At 39.8% G+C, this 18,141-nt stretch overlaps 1 long non-coding RNA gene and 1 pseudogene across 1 annotated transcript; one reads left to right on the top strand and one right to left on the bottom strand.

Moving 5' to 3' along the window:
• Positions 1–12,696: 12,696 nt before the first annotated feature.
• LOC147445184 (large ribosomal subunit protein eL34 pseudogene) lies at positions 12,697–13,098 on the top strand (annotated as a pseudogene).
• A 3,534-nt stretch (positions 13,099–16,632) lies between these two features.
• Positions 16,633–17,872, bottom strand: LOC147445185 (uncharacterized). Its single transcript, XR_015190140.1, has 2 exons — positions 17,549–17,872; positions 16,633–17,462 (listed from the first exon to the last, which is right to left on the bottom strand). It is a non-coding gene; the product is annotated as an uncharacterized LOC147445185 (long non-coding RNA).
• Positions 17,873–18,141: the final 269 nt, after the last annotated feature.

The raw sequence follows: 18,141 nt of genomic DNA on the forward strand, positions 1-18,141 counted from the left end.
TCAATGAGCAACTTATTTTTGCAGGTGAAGTTATTTTAGACAGTTCCCCTGTGCAGATTGTTCTTGATGCCTTACCAGATTCTTACCAAACTTTTGCTAGTACTTGGAGACTTATGACCCAAGGAAATCCAGAAGTTGTCAAGTTTGATGCATTATGCACATTGTTGTTTCAAGAGTCACTTTTCAGAATAAACAGGACTAGATAGCGTGTAGTTGAACAGGCTTTTATTGCTTCTCAAAGAAAGGGTGGTAACAGCAATGCAGCCACTTCTTATGGTTCTGCTGCGAGTGGCAAAAATTATGTTCCTAATGCTTTTGCTGGCAACAATTCGTCTAGAAATTTTGGTGATAAGGGCAAAAAGAAGATGCGTTGCCATTATTGTAAAGCCAATGATCACTTGATCAAGTCGTGTCCTAAGTTGAAGGCCAAAGAGGCTAAGAAGAAAGAGGGTGGTTCCACTGCAAATGTTGGTTCCACCACAAGTGCAGCCATTGTTGAGTCTTCTGTGAAAGGAGACTGTGTTGCTGATGTTGATGTAGAATGAGCTTTTAGCGCAGAGTGCACTTACAATCATGTTGTCCATGATGCATGCTTGTTAGTTGCTGCAGATTCACATGTGTGGTATTTTGACAGTGGTGCTACAAAGCACATTACCTCACATCGTGAATTGTTTACCTCTCTCGAGTCTATCCCTAATGGGAATTCAGTCACTTGTGCCAATAACGCCTCTTATCCAGTTCAGTGAGTTGGAAAGATTTTGCTCATTGCTGCTAATGGCAGTTCCTTCACACTTGTTGATGCACTTTATGTACCTGGGATCAAGAAGAATCTCTTGTCTGTATCTGCACTTGCTAGACTTGGACTTGTAGTCAAATTTGTGGATGACAGATGTACAGTTCATGATCTCAGTTTTGGTGATGAAATTGTTGCATCTGGGCTTTTGTGCCATGGGCTGTATAAGCTCACTTTGTATGACAAGTGTGGAAAAAATTTTGCAAATACTGTTGCAAATTCAAGGGCTATTTCAGATGCAAAACTTTGGCATGCACGTTTTGGTCATCTGAATTTTGCCAGTTTGCTGCGTTTGCAGAAATCCAATATGGTTGCTTCTTTGCCGCCTCTTGAAGAACCTGTCAAACATGTTTGTGAAGGCTGTATTTTGGGTAAGATGCAGCGTTCTAAGTTACCAAAGGATGGTTCAGCTCGGGCCACATGCAGGTTGCAGCTTGTGGATAGTGATGTTTGTGGGTCCATGCAAACTCCGTCCTTGGGAAATTACCTGTACTTCGTGACTTTCATTGATGATTACTCCATGCATGCATGGGTATTTCCACTTAAAGAGAAGTCCGAAGTTTTTATGTGCTTCAAACAATTTCTGGCTATGGTTGAAAATGTCTCGAAATGTACTATAGCCACCCTCCGTTCCGATCAAGGGGGGGAGTATATGTCTCATGAATTTAATGCATTTTTGGCTAGTCGTGGGATAAAACACCAATGTACAGTGCCTTATACACCTCAGCAAAATGGTGTTGCTAAGAGGAAAAATAGGTCACTGACGGAAATGGCACGATGTATGGTCAAAAGTCAAGTTTTGCCTCATTCTTTTTGGCTTGAGGCCATCATGTGTGCCACTTATGTACTTAAGAGGTGTCCTACGAAAGCTTTGCAGTTTATTACTCCATATGAAGCATGGCATGATAGAAAGCCTTCTATTGAGCACATGCGTGTTTTTGGTTGTTTGGCATATGCTTTGGTGCCACAAGTGCAGCGCAGAAAATTGGATGATAAGGCTGTCAAATGTATTTTTGTTGGTTATAGTGCTAAAAGCAAAGGTTACAGGTTGTATCATCCACAAACAAAACGTATTCTGGTTTCTCGGGATGTAGTGTTTATGGAAGATTTTGTTCAGCCCTTGCTGTCACGTACTAGAGACAGTAATGTAAGCTCACGGGACATTTATGACACTTTGTTGCCTCTTTTCATTGGTGGAAATACAAATGTAAGTTCCAATGAGGAAAATGTACAGCCTATGGGGGTTTCTGAAAATGTTTTAGAGTCAGCCTATTACTGATGCAGATGTACATGATGTACTTGATGAGGAAAGGGCTGAAAATGAGTAGGCTAGAGGTATGCCAAAATGGCTGGTGCACACTTTGCGTGACAGTAAATTGGATGCACCTTTGTCTCTTCGTACTCGTTCAGGCTCTTGCCATGCATCTTATGCATCAGATTGTTATGCTTTGGCTGTGTCTAGCTTACATGATGTTGAGGAGCCTCTGTCTTTTGATGAAGCACAGAATTCAAAAAATTGGATGGCTGCCATGCAATCAGAATATGATGCACTTATAGAAAATGACACATGGACTTTATGTGATTGCCTCCTGGCAAAAAGGTCATTGGTACGAAGTGGGTTTACAAGTTGAAACGCAAGCCGGATGGTGAGATCGATTGCCATAAGGCTCGACTTGTTGCAAAAGGTTATGCACAGCAAAAAGGCATAGATTATGAAGAGACTTTTGCTCCCACTTGTTGTATGACTACTGTACATTTTCTATGTGCATTGGCAGCTCATTTTGGTTGACATGTACATCAATCAAACAAAACATTGTTACTTCTTTCTTGAATGGTGACATATTTGAGAAAGTTTATGTAACGCAGCCTTGCGGTTTTGTCATAAAAGGACAAGAGGACAAAGTGTGCACATGTAAGAAGGCTTTGTATGGGTTGAAGCAATCTCCTCGTGCTTGGTATGAGAAAGCTGACACTCATTTGGTTAAACGAGGCTTTCGTAACAGTCCAACAGAAAGCACATTGTATGTAAAGCGTGAGGGTGATGTACTTCTCATTGTGGTTCTTTATGTTGATGATTTGTTGATCACTGGACCAAATGAGAGACATATTGCTGAATTTAAGGCTGATTTGAATGCTACTTTCAAGATGCAATATTTGGGGTTGTTGCATCATTACTTGGGTATACAGTTTAAGCAGTGTGATGGTGGTATTGCCTTGTGTGAGAAAAGTTACATAGAGACATTGCTATGTAAGTTTGGACTTGAGGATTGCAAACCTATTGCCACTCCCATGGAAACAGGTTTGAAGTTGAGTCTACAAGATGCTGGCAATCCTGCTGATGTCACTCTTTTCCAAACTGTTGTTGGCTGCCTCATTTATGTATACAACACAAGCCCGGATATTCAGTTTGTAGTCTCACAGGTCATCAGATTTATGCATAGCCCAGGATCTAAGCATTGGCAGGCTGTCAAGAGGATTTTCCGCTACCTTAGTGGCACTTTACATATTGGCTTGTTTTATCCCAAGGGGGGATCATTTCCGCCAGACTTACATGCTTTTTTGGACTCAGATTGGACTGGTTGTTTTGACACGCGAGTGTCCACAAGTGGTTTTTGTTTCATGCTTGGCAGTTCATGTATATCATGGTTGAGCAAGAAGCAACCTACTGTGGCCACTTTGAGTTGTGAGGCTGAGTACAGGGCAGTCTTCACAGCTACGGTTGAGTGTGTATGGATCAGACGCCTTATGGCTGATTTGGGTGTTGGACAGGACACTGCCAACACTATCTACACTGACAGTCAGAGCGCATTGGCAGTTGCAAGGAACCCAGTTTTTCATACTCGCACAAAGCACATTGAGGTGCATTACCACTGTGTCAGGGAGAGGCTCTCAGCAGGAGAGATCGGCTTGGCTTATGTGCTATCACAGGACAACCTTGCAGATCTTTTCACAAAGGCATTGTCTCATGAGAAGCTTGAAGCTTTCCGCAAAGCTTTGGGATTACTTCCGTTTGTGGACTGATCCTGTCCTCAGGGCATGGCACTTCCCTTTACTCATGTGCCAGCTCTCGTTCATCACATCGCTCCAGGGGGGATGTGTTACCATATACATGTGGTAGTGATGTGTGTGAACACACTAGGACCGCTGGGGCATTTTTTCCCTCTTTAGGAGGTTTTTTCCCCCGTGCATTGTATATACTGCCATCACTCTAGGGCTATCTATATTTCCATTGCACACTAAGTAACACACTCTCTATTGTGTGCCTTGAGCTTCCTTCATCTTCTCCAAGCTGTGTGTGTTTCTCTGCAACCCTAATTCCAACACAATCATGGAACATGTGCTTGAATGCGTGGCTGGAAAACAAGCCTACTCATTTTTAGATGGATTCTTAGGATGCAACCAATTGGCTATTGTGGTAGAAGACCAATACAAAATGGCAATCACGATGAAATGGGGAATCTATGCTTATAGGGTAATGCATTTTGGCTTAACCAATGCACCGATCACATTCCAAAGTCTAATGATGCACGCTTTTAGAAAATACTTGCAGATATTCTTGGATCTATACATGGATGACCTTTGTGTTCACTCTATCCTTAGGGAAGAGCGCATTGAGCATCTCAAAAAGGTATTTGAGAAGTGCAAGACTTATAGAATCTGCTTAGATCCTGAAAAATATGTCTTCATGGTAAAACAGGACAGAATCTTGGGACATATTGTCTCTAAGAATGGTATATCTACGGATCTTGACAAGATCAAGGTGATTGTGGAAATTCCAAGGCCAACTAATGCCAAATAGGTACAATCTTTCATGGGACACTGTGGATACTACCAATGGTTCATATATGTGTATGCAATCATAGGTTAATAGTTATCTTTGATTGGGCAAAAGAGTGTGAGGAGTCATTCACAAAACTTAAGAATGCGCTTATATCAACATCAATACTTAAAGCACTAGATTGGAATAAAATATTCCCTGTTCACATTGACGCCTTAGCATTTTCTATAGGTTGTATCTTAGCTCAACCAAGAGAAGGAACAATGGATTTCCCATTTTGTTATGCTAGTCAACAACTGAACAATGCAGAAAAGAATTACACAACCACGTAATGAGAAGGGTTAGGAATGATATATAACGTAAAGAAAGAAATTTAGGCATTAGCTTTTGGCTAACAAATTTGTCTTCTTAACAGATCACCAAGTCCTCTTGTATCTAGTAAAAAAACCTTGTAACACAAGAAGAATTATTTGTTGGTTCATCATATTGCTTGAGTTTGATTTTACAATTGTGGTAAAAAGGGGTAAAACACACCTTAGAACAGATTATCTCTATAGGTTACCCAATGGCAAAGCGCCGAAAGGAGTAGAACCTGATGCTTACCTCTTCAATATCGATATGGTTTTGAAGTGGTCTCAAGAGATAAGTCGCTCTTTTAACTTACTATGGAAAATTTGATAAAACAGAATAAGCGACAAATAACATTACGGAAAATTTGGACTCTCAAAGGGGCCCTATACGGACTTTGACTTTCTCTCTCTTGTCCAAAATGGATGAAAATTTTACAAAGGAAATCAAAACTTGTTGAACCTTTTGGATTTAGAATGTACTCATCAAGATCTATCCATTGATATATAGCATGCCATCAGATTCCTTGTATTCTAGAAGATTTTATGTTTTGATGTGACAACTCCGTCTTATGAGTGGAATCTCTCCCCACATTTGAGCTTCAATGAGGAGGCATAGCTTCTACAATTCAAGTCCAAATTTGTTAGAGTCTGGGAATTTATAACCTAGTTTCTAAGATCTTTCCAATGATATATTGGTTGATAGGGTTTTGACAAAGAGTCATTCATCCAGTTTCCCACTTTGGACAAGAGGCAAAGTCAAACCTCCTTATAGGGCCCCTTTGAGAGTCCAAAATTTCCCTATTGTCAAGCAACCTAAAATCATTCAGCTTATAAGAGGATGCTTGTACCATATAGGGTCCAAAGGGATACTGTGACTATGCATTAGTCCAAAAGAATATGAGTGCTATCTCATGGAGGCCCATGCACATGTGAAGTCTCTGTCCCCTTTTCAAGGAGCGGAGTACCATAGGTCTCCAATCCTGAGAAAGATGAAAACAACAACGGACATTGCCGTAGCTACTATGTAGCCACGTGTATGAATCGATAGTGAAGGATTGGTCCTATCTCTCTATGGCGGAGCATGATCACCATAACCTTATCTAAACCCTATCTATTATCAATTCTACTTAAGAGTATAAACCTTAGAGTGACCAACCTTTGTGCTTTTCTCCCCATATTTCAGAAGCACAACCACCAAGGTTTATCTCTTTTAAGGTTTACGACTAACTATAAAAGCTACTAGCATTGGAAAGTTACCTGACTTATCGAGTCCGCTTGTCCATAGAATGATACTGTTAGTATATCATTCACACAATTTCTACACCGCACTCATCCGTCTTTTGTTTCCTAATTACTACCACACTGTTTAAACATACATGTTCCTTTACCTTATTTATGGTACTCGTTCATTAAAATAGTTTTTCAAACAATATTACAAATAGTAGCCAAACAAGAAGTTGTCCATTTTAGACCAACAACTTTTGGATTAGGTTCACATAAGAGTCTCTACTTGTGCCATTAGGTCCAACCTGTATACTTATTATTCATAAAAACCCTTGCCATCTTAAGCATCTCATAACACTCAACAAGTACTCGTTGTGCCTAGGTGTACTCCCACCACAACAACAACGATGCCAACCCGGGCGTCATCCTCACGCCATGGCAAAACATAATTGTAGTATTCAGCTGGGCCATCCTGGGTGTACTCCCACCGTAGCATCAGTTGTGCCACCCTGGGCGTCACCTCAAGCCTCGTCAACTTCCACTTAATGTCAGCACCAATAAGTAGACAGTCTTGAGGGAAAACATACTGAAAGGTATTGGACATACATTCTTTCCTATGGCAAACAGTTTAACCAGACATTCTTTCCTACTTGGCATACATATTTCGAGTTTCTTGGAGTTAAGCTTCTTGGTTTTGGTTTGTGTTTTCTTTTCCTAAGGTAATTAAGATATCTCTAAGGTCTCGCATATGCAATGAATGCTTTACTTGAAATTACAATACTAACATGTATCATAGTTTTGATTGGCATGATTGGTGGAGATATAGCGTGTTCCACAGGAGTCCCCACGTTACTCATACTAGCTTCATGATCATTGGCGCCTTGGGTTCGAGAACGCTTTGGAGCCATTTTTTTGTATTACACTTAGTTTATACCATTAGAACTTTAAATTGATCAATTTCCATAGTCATTTCCTTGAGAACTAAGGTCATTTCTATATTATTTCTATCTCATAGCAATGTCACTTTTATCTTTTTATTGTATATTTTTATTTATTTCTTTTATATCTAAATAAGAGTATTTTCTCCCATAATAACCCTCAGTAAAATTAGTCTAAAACTAAACTTTTATCCTAGGTCTATTTTATATATAGGTAATCTTGTTATTTTTCTTACATATTTTTAAATTACTTTACTAGAAAATTTCTCACTTTTAATGCAAAAACTAGCCTATTTTAGTCAAAATATTTATCAAAAAAATTTATTATGAGTTTTTCTAATTACCTTAGGTTTTTCTTATAGAGAATTACATTCTATAGTTTTCAAAGGTTGTTAGAGACTTTGGATAATTATGATAAGTTCTAATGCTTCAAATTAAATATTTAATTAATAATTTAATTTTAAATTGATTAAAAAATTAAGCATAAAAATTATAATTGAACAAAATTAAGTGCAATTACTCATTCCTTAGCTATATTAGTATGAAATTTATCTTAGAAAATTATGAACTACACTGAATTTCTATAGAGCAAAAAAGTTTATAATCTTAATTAATCAAAAATTAAGTATATAAATTAGGAAATTAAAAATTTAGAGATGCATTACACTTATGCATGAGATTTTTAATACAATTGTGTCATCAAATTTTTTTAATCTATACTTCAAATAAATAAATTTCTAAATTACTAATTAATCTAATCAATAATAAAATTGATGAATGAAAATCTCATTATGCATAATAAGAGTGTGATGAGTACTCTTATGCATTAAATTCCTTTATAATGTTAATTAAGTGTTCAATACCACTTATTTTACCAATCCACTAGAGTTTTTTCTCTCTTAGTGGTTTGTGGAAGCCTTCTGTCTAAGAGAAGTGGTAGCACTTTATGAGCATTATACAGGCAATCTCTATGTCCAAAGTCTGAGTATGGTTGCTCTATTTACAGCTAAAAATAATGTCTAACTTGTTTTCAAAGATTTTTTTTTTTTGCCTCTAAAATTCATAGCCGTGTTTTTAGTCTCCTTGTGGTACCCATCAGCTTGATCAATTTGTCATCATCATAAACAGATTAGGCCACACAGCCTCCTTCATTAAGATTAATCAAACTTTCCATGTGACTGCATGTTGCACTTTGTCCCCTCCTATGTGACTCCAGGTGATTCCATGTGCCTCCATGTAAAAGCCATGTGTACCTTTTGACTTTCTAATTATTTCATTTATTCTTTTAATGATAAATTACTTTACATACTTAAGTTAAACTTTACAGTCTTAGAATAAACTTTACAATATTTAGAAAACTTTACAATAGAAAAAAAATTCTACAATCGGTAAAAAAATCTTAGAATAAATTAGTTAGTGTTTCGTATAGCTAAACATGTCAAAATTCTATACTGTAAATTTCAAGTTCTAGGTATTCTCAGCCTACAATTCATAATTTGAACTCAAATATCATAAATAATGAGCGATGGTTGAAAAATTCAAATGCATGATAGTACTTGTATGAAATTCAAAAGTAGAGACCTTACAATCTCTCCAATTTAGAATTTAAGATGTCGTCATCTCAAGAACAGTGAAGGGTAATCCTTGAGAAGGGTTGTCTCATCTTCCCAAATAGCATCTTCTACAGGAAAATCCTTCCATAAGATAAGATGTTCTCTGATAGATCTCTTTCTAAGCTTTGTTTCTTGAGTTTTTAGTAGGATAGTATTAGGTTGAAGCTTTAGAACATATTGAGCATGTAAAATGATTTTCTCATCATCAAGGACATGGTCAGGGTTATGGAGGAACTTCAAACTCCGAGCGAACCTTTCCGAGCAATCATAAAAACGAGCGAAACCCAGCAAGATACATATAGAACTTAAATCATATTAGGAAACGTTTAGCATCAAATTACATATTATATTGCCCCAAAACACCTCAAGCGTTCCTCATGGAAACTTCAATCATCCATCCTTATATTAACTCCTTGATTATCCGAGGTTATGCTCCCTCCTCCATAGCACAACTCATGGTCATAGATAGTCAAGTCATGGTAGATGCTTGGGCAAGTGTGACTCTGTGTGTGTGTGTGTGTGTGTGTGTGTGTGTGTGTGTGTGTGTGTGTGTGTGTGTGTGTGTGTGTGTGTGTGTGTGCACGGGCGCGCGCACTCTATTGTTTTGGGGGGGGGAGGGGGGGTCTCAATGCATAGTATTATGGCAAGTGCTTGTAGGGAGAGAGGCTTGTTTTTAAATGAAAATTGTTGTCAAGAAGTACCTAGTCTAGGGAAGTTATACAAGAAGTAGTTTTAGTGGAGTCTAAGTGGACATAGGAAAAGAAATTGTTTCCTATATACCCAATATAGAATGTTCGAATTCGGAGATGACAGTGCAAAGTTTCACAATGTTGGCTACATTTTTTAGCTCTCTTGGGCTCTTTCTTATAACATTTAAACTTTTCATCTTCTACCCCTCCCTCCCTCTCTCTCTCTCTCTCACACACACACACACACACAATGAATCCTTTGATTAATTTAAAAATAAACTACCCTTACGTAAAGTCAACGGCCCAGCTTGAATAAATGGAAGAGCGCCATATTTAATGTGAATTCCACACGAAGGTTTGATAAAGGGAAAAAGTGAACGAAGAGACCCTCCACCAATAGCGACGCAAACACAATGTGCAATCAACAGATTCAATGAGTTCGATGCCACAACATTCACGGTAATTCGATCAAAAAATTCATAATCGTCAACATCTCTACCTTCTTGACCATAGGATAATCTACCATCTTTGGAGGAGACTCTTACAAGATCGTGACCCCAGTATATACAGCAACTTGAATCCGCTCCTCTGGCTTCTTTTAACTTGTCTGTTGTCCTCATGTTGGAGCGTCTCCACTACCTTGTGGAGTTGTCCCACCCCTATTAGACGGTGCTCTATTTTTCAAAATCTAAAAAAATTGTTGAAATCCCAGTGCACACCTGCCTAAGCACCCCTTAGGGTACCTCCCTCCAAAGGGTGGCTGGAATGTTGGCGACTACAACCAACAACTTTGACATGATAGTGTTGGCTAGGAAAGGCAAATATGAGGATCCCTATGAGTGTTAGGAAAAATTATGTCTCAGCTTAGCCCTAAATCGATTGAAAACTCAAAAGAGCAGACAATTGAAGGGAAGTGAAGAAGGAGAAAATCTACTTTAGAATTTTAAAAAAATAGAGTCAAATTGTTAAAAATGCCGATTATTTAGAAAAAAATCCTCTTTCAATTCACCCTAAAGGGAATTTTGTACGTTTGTGAAATTGATTCCGAACATTGGGACTCCCTATTCATAGAAGCATGTTGGATGTTGGAGACACACTCACTAAGGTAAGAAGGTCAATCGTCGTACTCATTTTCACTAAATCTAAAGAAAAACCTTAAGAGCACATCTGTAGGTTGTGGGAGACAGAGCATCATCTGCATGGAGGAAAGAGAGACAAGTAGCATGCTGGGGAAAGCACAGAGTGCAAGGAGCCGAGGGGTGTATGAGCTACCTACATAGCGGGAAAAATAACCTTGGACGAGCTACATATAAAGAAAAGCGCAGCTAGTGTTCGCAAAGATCTCCAAATGAGGCTATGCTAGCGTAGAACTCTTTGTGAGAGCTTTTGGAGTTAGTTTTTAGGGCAAGCTACAAAGAGGAGACCCTTCTCTACGAAGGCTTCATGGGCAAGGGCGGGGGAGGTGATGAAGATCATGTGGGGGTACTGCAACTGACATGAAAAATAAGATGGTGCCGAGCTGATTGCAAAGAAGATGCATGGAAGAAGGGACTCGGCTAGAACAGAGAAGAAGTCTCTCTCTCTCTCTCTCTCTCTCTCTCTCTCTCTCTCTCTCTCTCTCTCTCTATGTATATATATATATATATATATATACATATATATATATATATATATACATATATATATATATATACATATATATATATATATATATATACATATATATATATATATACATATATATATATATATATATATATATATATATATATATATATATATATATATATATATATATATATATATATCTGTGTGTGTGTGTGTGTGTGTGTGTCAAAACTCTGAAAAAGTTCGCGCTTGTGTGCACTCTTTTAGAGAGATCAAAAAAAGTTCATGCCTGTGCGCACTCTTTTAGAGAGGTTATTTTTTTTATAGAGAGAGAGTTTTGAGAGAGAGAGAGAGGACTCTGAGTCTTCTTTTGAAAGAATGGGGAGGCCCTCAAAGTTCAAATCCTGGCAGTAGGTTGAGGACCGTAGGACAAGTTTTCTCAATGGACAAGTACTACTTATTGTCCATTACTTACCCACACGCCTTGTCGTCAATGCAGCATGTCTATTATCTCTCTCGAGTCTCGGCTTGACATTGTCTGTAATGAGAGGCTCTCTCTCTCTCTCTCTCTCTCTCTCTCTCTCTCTCTCTCTCTCTCTCTCTCTCTCTCTCTCTCTCTCTCTCTCTCTCTCTCTCTCTCTCTCTCTCTCTCTCTCTCTCTCTCTCTCTCTCTCTCTCTAATACTGAAAATAAATCCACCTTTTAACCCTTCAAATGCCTTCGGACAGCAAAATTGAAACGAGGTGAATACTAAAAATCACTCAAGTTGTCAAGTGTCATCGGCAAGAAGCCGGCAAAGAGTACAAAGTTACAAACAAGAACAGAATAGCATCCCTAGGTATAACTACTCATTCTTCTACTCATACTTGACAGCTTGTGTTTTGCCATCAAAAGTTAATGTTTACAGACCAAGCTTGGTTTTGTGCCAATGCCTCCTCTTAGCATTGTACCTAAGAGTGTCGTTCGTCCACTTGCGAATCCAATGCAAAATCTGCCAGTTCTGTCTCTGCTAATTATTTGCAAGCTTCTTTCTTATGAGAAGGCATCTTCATAATTAGCAAGCTTCTTTCTTATGAGAAGGCATCTTCGCCGCCTCAGAAGAGCCGATGTCTCTCTCTATAAAAGTCTCAGAAAGAGTCCGTGCCGGCGCGCGTTCTTTCAGAGAGGTTATTTTTGAGAGCTCCTCGCCCATTCCTCTCAGCCGCAAGCGCGAACAAAACACCCAACAAGGTAAAACTGAAAGAGAGAGAGAAGATCTTGCAGCTTTTTCGTGGCCTTGGAACCTCCCTATTGAGCAGAGTATTTCACTGCCGGCTTGTCGGATCTCATTCGTTTTAAGTCCATAGGTGCATTAGCTGGATTTGTCATTGCCCTTGTTTGCACATGGAAGTACAAGAAAGCTGTTGTTGGCACAAGAGGTTGGAACTTCAACTTGGAGAAGCGCGAGGAAGCACAGGAGGGTGCAACTCTTCAACAAACAACGCGTAGAGCTTAGCTTTCTATAAATTTTAAAAAACCTCTCTGAAATAGCGCGCACCGGCGTTCACTCTTTCGGAGACTTTTAGAGAGAGAGAGAGAGAGAGAGAGAGAGAGAGAGAGAGAGAGAGAGAGAGAGAGAGAGAGAGAGAGAGAGAGAGAGAGAGAGAGAGAGAGAGAGAGAGAGAGAGAGAGAGAGAGACTGATTTGCAGTAGTAGAGGCAGCCATGGTGCATCGCCTCACGTACCGCCGCCGTCACAGCTATGCGACCAAGTCCAACCAGACCGCCGTCACAGCTTGTGTTTCAATATGCAAAGACAGGGGCCTGAAATGTGTAATCATTGGAAAGCGTAATCAGGGGATTCCACTTCTACGACCTGCCGAATATCAAAAGAGTCGTTTGAGTAAAAGGAAGAAGATGGTCAATCGTGCATTCGGTGGTGCTTTGTCAGGAAGTGCCGTCCGTGAGAGAATTATCCGGGCTTTTCTGGTCGAAGAGCAGGAGATTGTGAAGAAGGTTCTGAAGATCCAGAAGTCCAAGGAGAAGCAACTGCGAAGGCCCAAGCATAGATCATTAGATTTCGTGCCTAGTGTTGGCACAGCTACGGGTGCTGAAACTAGATTTTGAGAGATTTTTGTAACTTTTGCTCTCTCCTTTTCCAAAGGAAGTGTTCACAGCTGAGGTAATTCTAAAACTGTGAAAGAGGGCCCTTGATCCATACCTCTGCAATAGAGAAGGGGTATTTTAATGAGAGAGAGAGAGAGAGAGAGAGAGAGAGAGAGAGAGACTTCATCTCAGCTTGGCACCATCTTTACCTTTTAGTGCCCGCGTGGGATAGAGGAGGAGGGGGGGGTGAAGATGGCGCGAGACCAAGCCTAACCAGGTGAAGATAGGGCTTTTCGTGGCCATGTCAAATAAGCTTTAGTAGCAATGGTGATGGGTAGAAGGCAACAATAGCACGAATCAAGGGGCATGTATAGAGAGAGCGGTACCTTAGAGATCCTTCACATTGTTTTTTGCCGTGCCACCCAGCTACCTCCATATTCCAACATGCAGCCTCTTGCCACCTCTACAAAGCTGGGCCACACCATTGCTCACGACCATGCATGCTACCCAGCTGCACTTTACTGTGGATGAAAGTACAACACGGTGCCAACTTGGCAATAGCCATAGTGTTCCAAAGTCTATGCTCTCTCCTTCCTTCCTAATTACGCCTGGGGCATTGCACGAAATTGTCCCGCATCAGAGTATAAGTCTATTGCTTGTGTGATTGAGATGGACGGCCCTAAGGAAGGCATGTACAGAAGGTGTTAGGGAAGGGAAAAGAAACAATACGCTGGTAGAGAAGCGTCCTCCTCTTCCCTCGACTTCAACTCTTATATACTACATCTCTCGTTTATTCATCTTTGTGAATATCTTCTCCAGCTCAGATGTCGCACCCCTGCTCTAATCTGCGGCCACCTCCATTATCCATCCTCTTTTGGCCCTTGCAAGTTGCCTGTGCACGGAGCGCATACTAAATGCATTAGTAGTGTGCCAAAATTTGCATTACTTTGTTGCAATGGCATGCCTCTTTTATTGATGCCCTAGCTTGGCCTTTACAGATAACGTAAGTCAAGCAAGTGAAGCATGTGTTCACCAACCTGGCCTCATCATTTGAGAGAAACACGCTAGCTAGCACACACAAATTGGGTTGTGGGTGGGGGGGGGGGGGGTTGGATGAGAGAGAGAGAGAGAGAGAGAGAGTGAGAGAGATAGAGAGGTCTAGTGGCTCTCATGATGATGATGATAATGACACTTGTCTTCTCCACCTTGCTAGTCAACATGTGTGTAGCTCACTACAAAAGCTCACTATCGGCCAACCCTAAGTGTGATGAGAAACCTAGTAATGGCGGCTACATCAAAATCTGATTGTGCTACCAATGTGCCTTTACACATTTTGCATCGGTGTGATAAGGTTTCAAGCACCATCATTATTAAGCATGCAAATTTGCTATGGTGCTAGCTTTCAATGTCTGATTGTGTCAACCAAAGTGCCTTTATGCATCCCCCATTGGCGGGATACAGTAAATCGAGTGCCAATCGAGAGGGCTTCATTCCGCACCTCCTCTCATCATGCGTTCTTTGCTCATACAATGTTCGAAAGCATGCCACATTAGTATAGTAAGGTTTTGGGCACAAAATGAGGGGAATGCTCCTCCTATCTTGATCCTCAATAGGAATCCTTTGCACTCTCATCCCATACGCTACTAGAATGCATATCGCGTAAGCGTGATGTGTGATTATGCGGTGTGTTTCAAGCATAAAACAAGATAGCATCTAGATATCATATTTAAATGTCTTTTGTGTAACTGCATCATTATAATCACTCAATTGATAACATTGACGTGTGTCTATCTCATGCAAAATAATTGCATAACTTAATTATATATTACATTTTATGTACCAATCTATATTTATCTAAACATTGTTCAAGAAGATGTAATGAGAATGCATCAAATTCTTTGCCTATGTAGAGTGACTATGTTAGTTTGATCACATACTAGGTTGATTTGGTCACAGAGATAGAGCTTCAAGATGACAATGATAGTCAAGATATCGGTTTACGGTCTCTACATGAGTTAAAACAGGAGGAAACACCAATTAAAGTCTCATTGTAGATAGCTTCCTTTGAAACAAGACTAGAAATGTGACCATGTATTTTTGATGGGGATGATAGTGCATTACATATGGAGAAAGGGGAGGATATATTGTCCAAAACTAGAGTTTTTAGTTGCCTTGAGTGTCATCATGTGCCACTATGAAGGCTCATTCCACATGCAAGAGTTTGAGGCTTGAGATATGATGCAGTCAACGATTTAAAGTCTACATTTTTTAGTGAAGGATATATCACAGGGTAGGGAGAATTCATTGTTTCTTTGGACACATGTCAAAAGGATAAAGCACAAGTGATACGTACCCTAAATAGTCTTTCAATATCACTGCTCTCTTTGCTCAATACAAGAGTAGCTTATTTCTTTTTTTATTAAAAAGCCATTATGGAAGAGTGGGATTTGATATGGAGACAAATCACAACCATGAGTATGAAGAAGAGCTTGTTGCACACCCTTGGTTGGAGTCCCTTTCTCAAAAGATTTTCTTTTGGGAGGGGAATCGTAGAACTATGGCTTGGCAAGCAGCCATCAAAGAAAAGTACACCACTAACAAAGATTGATGCTACAAAGGTGTCAGATATTTATCTATTGACAAGTTTGCAGCAAATAAACACGCACGCACACACACACACACACAGTCTTGCTCGGTTTTTCTATTTGCTCGGTAAAGTTAGCTCGATGTATGGTAAGACTCGGGTTATGTACATAAGGTTTTAATAGACTTACATGAAATACATCATGCACTTTGAGATGGGAAGGAGGTTTTAGTTTATAAGCTTGATCACTTACAACCTTGATTATTTTGTAAGGTCCACATATCGGTAGCTAAGCTTCTTATACTTTCTGAGAGACAGCTTGCTCTTTTGGGGCTTTATCCATAAGAAAACTTTGTCACCTTCTTTGAAAATCTGGTCAAATCTCTTCAAGTCTACGTACTTCTTTTGTCGATCTTGAGCCGCTTGAATACCCCTTCAAATAGCTTTGGTTTGAGCTTCAATATCTTCAAGAATTTTCTTTGAGGCTTCTACCCTTATAGTGGGGTTAGAAAAGTTAGGAGGTGATAAACATTCTTGATTGTAAAGAGCATTAAAAGTTTTCATTCCAATACTTCTATGAGTAAAGACCAATTTAGGAAGTTTGGGACAATTGCACAATTTTGGGACAATTCTTATTAATCTACCATGTTGTTTGACTAGTAGAAGAGTGCATGACTTGCTAGATGTGTCAAAACGGTGAAGGAGCTAGTTGAGAACTTTGCTATGTATACCAAAAGCTCACCATTTTTTGCATTGTGAGATTTTCTAGGACCGTGTCAACATTTACAAATTGCAAGTACAAATATGTCACGCTTAGGTTTGTATAGCCATACAAAATCCTTCTAACCTACATGAATCTTACAACTCAAAAGATAAAATGAAATCTTGAAGTTTCAATTGACAACAACTTTTTTTTTTTAATAGCAAAACTCACAATTGTGAGTGAATTATATTGAGCAGCCGAAAAAATTACAAGGTTTTGTCATGCTCATGTTAAGCCATGACAACATCCAGGAATCATAATTACACCGGCTATTAGGGCAGCCACTCCTACCGATGGCCAAGGTTTGCCCCCGTTCCAGGTATTCCGTCTGCTGACAAGAAGGCACAAGTAGTCCTAGACCAATCCTCCGAATGATGCTTGCGCCCTAGATGGCTTAAGCATGAGACTTTCAAAAGTTTATTTTTAGTCTTGTTTAAGGTAGACAACTTAATGGATTCACGATGAAACCTTCAAACTTTCAGCTGCAAACTGTCCCCTAGAAAAAGCGACTTGAAGTGCAAAACTTGAGAGCTTAGGCTTGAGCATCCACCACTTACAAATTTGTTTTCAATTTGCACCATTGGGTGGTTCACGTTTGGGTTCCAAAAACATGCCATTGGAGCTCGAGATCTTCCAATATATGGGATCATACAAGGTGACAACTCCAACCCTAGTTGGATCTTGGAGCTTGGTACATATAACCAAGTTGGAGCCTGGAGCTTCGAGTCAACTAAGTACATCTAAGTCTTCAAGTTGGAGCTTGGAGCTTCAACTCATCAAGTAACCACTTAGCTCGATCTTGAGTTTGAGGGTGGTAGCCGTGAGTGACCAAAATTGCATTTCAAATTGCATACAAAAGTCGCATCTCTGTCAAGTTTAACAGACGTCCCATTTGAATTTCAAATCGGACGGAAAAGTCGAATTAACAGGCGTCCAATTTGAATTTCAAATTAGACGACAAAGTTAAGCCTCAGTCAGTCGCGTCACTGTGAACCACGTAGGAGCTAATCCCTGTGCAAAACAAGACTGCCATGGTTTCTGCGCAAACAAAGAAGCTCTTCATGCAACTGAGGCTTCTTCTATGAAAAGTGCAAGGCAAAAAGAGAAATACCATCAGACCTCACCTGTTGTGAGGCATGACCATCAGCGTATCTGCGTCTCGCTTTGTTTCCTACATCTGCCTCCGTATTTGCCTCGTAGTTCCTTGTGGCCATGTCCTTCTAAGCCGCAACAACCAGAACCTGCTTTGCTTGCCCATTTCCAGAACCTTCTTGCATCGCGACGCCTTGCTAGAACTTGTTTCCGCACATTAACCGGCTTACCTTGACAAGAAACCGTACGCTTAACAGCCCCCAACCTGCTGTGCTACAATACTTTCTATTGCTACAAGTTGTATGGACAGCATGTACTGTAAATTGTTGTCCACAGGAATTATTCCTATCATGTAAAGTAGTTAGGCTAATGGTATTTTTCTTAGTGAGGACCTTTGCGTTTACGTGGATGGAGGAGGACACAGATATAAATGGCCTATGTTCAAATGTTGTAGTGTCCCCGTTAGGTGTTGGTCACTCACTAACAATGGCAGACACAATCTTGGCGAATAGGCCCTTCCCTCTTCTTACATGTCCATCCGTCTTTTGTGAATCCAGTAACTCTGGATGAATCCCATCTTGCCAACCTTCATAATAATTAAAACCCCACCACTTCTAACTGAGGA

Source organism: Adiantum capillus-veneris, chromosome 13 (genome assembly GCF_014529385.1).
Source record: "Adiantum capillus-veneris isolate H3 chromosome 13, ASM1452938v2, whole genome shotgun sequence".
Lineage (NCBI taxonomy): Eukaryota > Viridiplantae > Streptophyta > Polypodiopsida > Polypodiales > Pteridaceae > Adiantum > Adiantum capillus-veneris.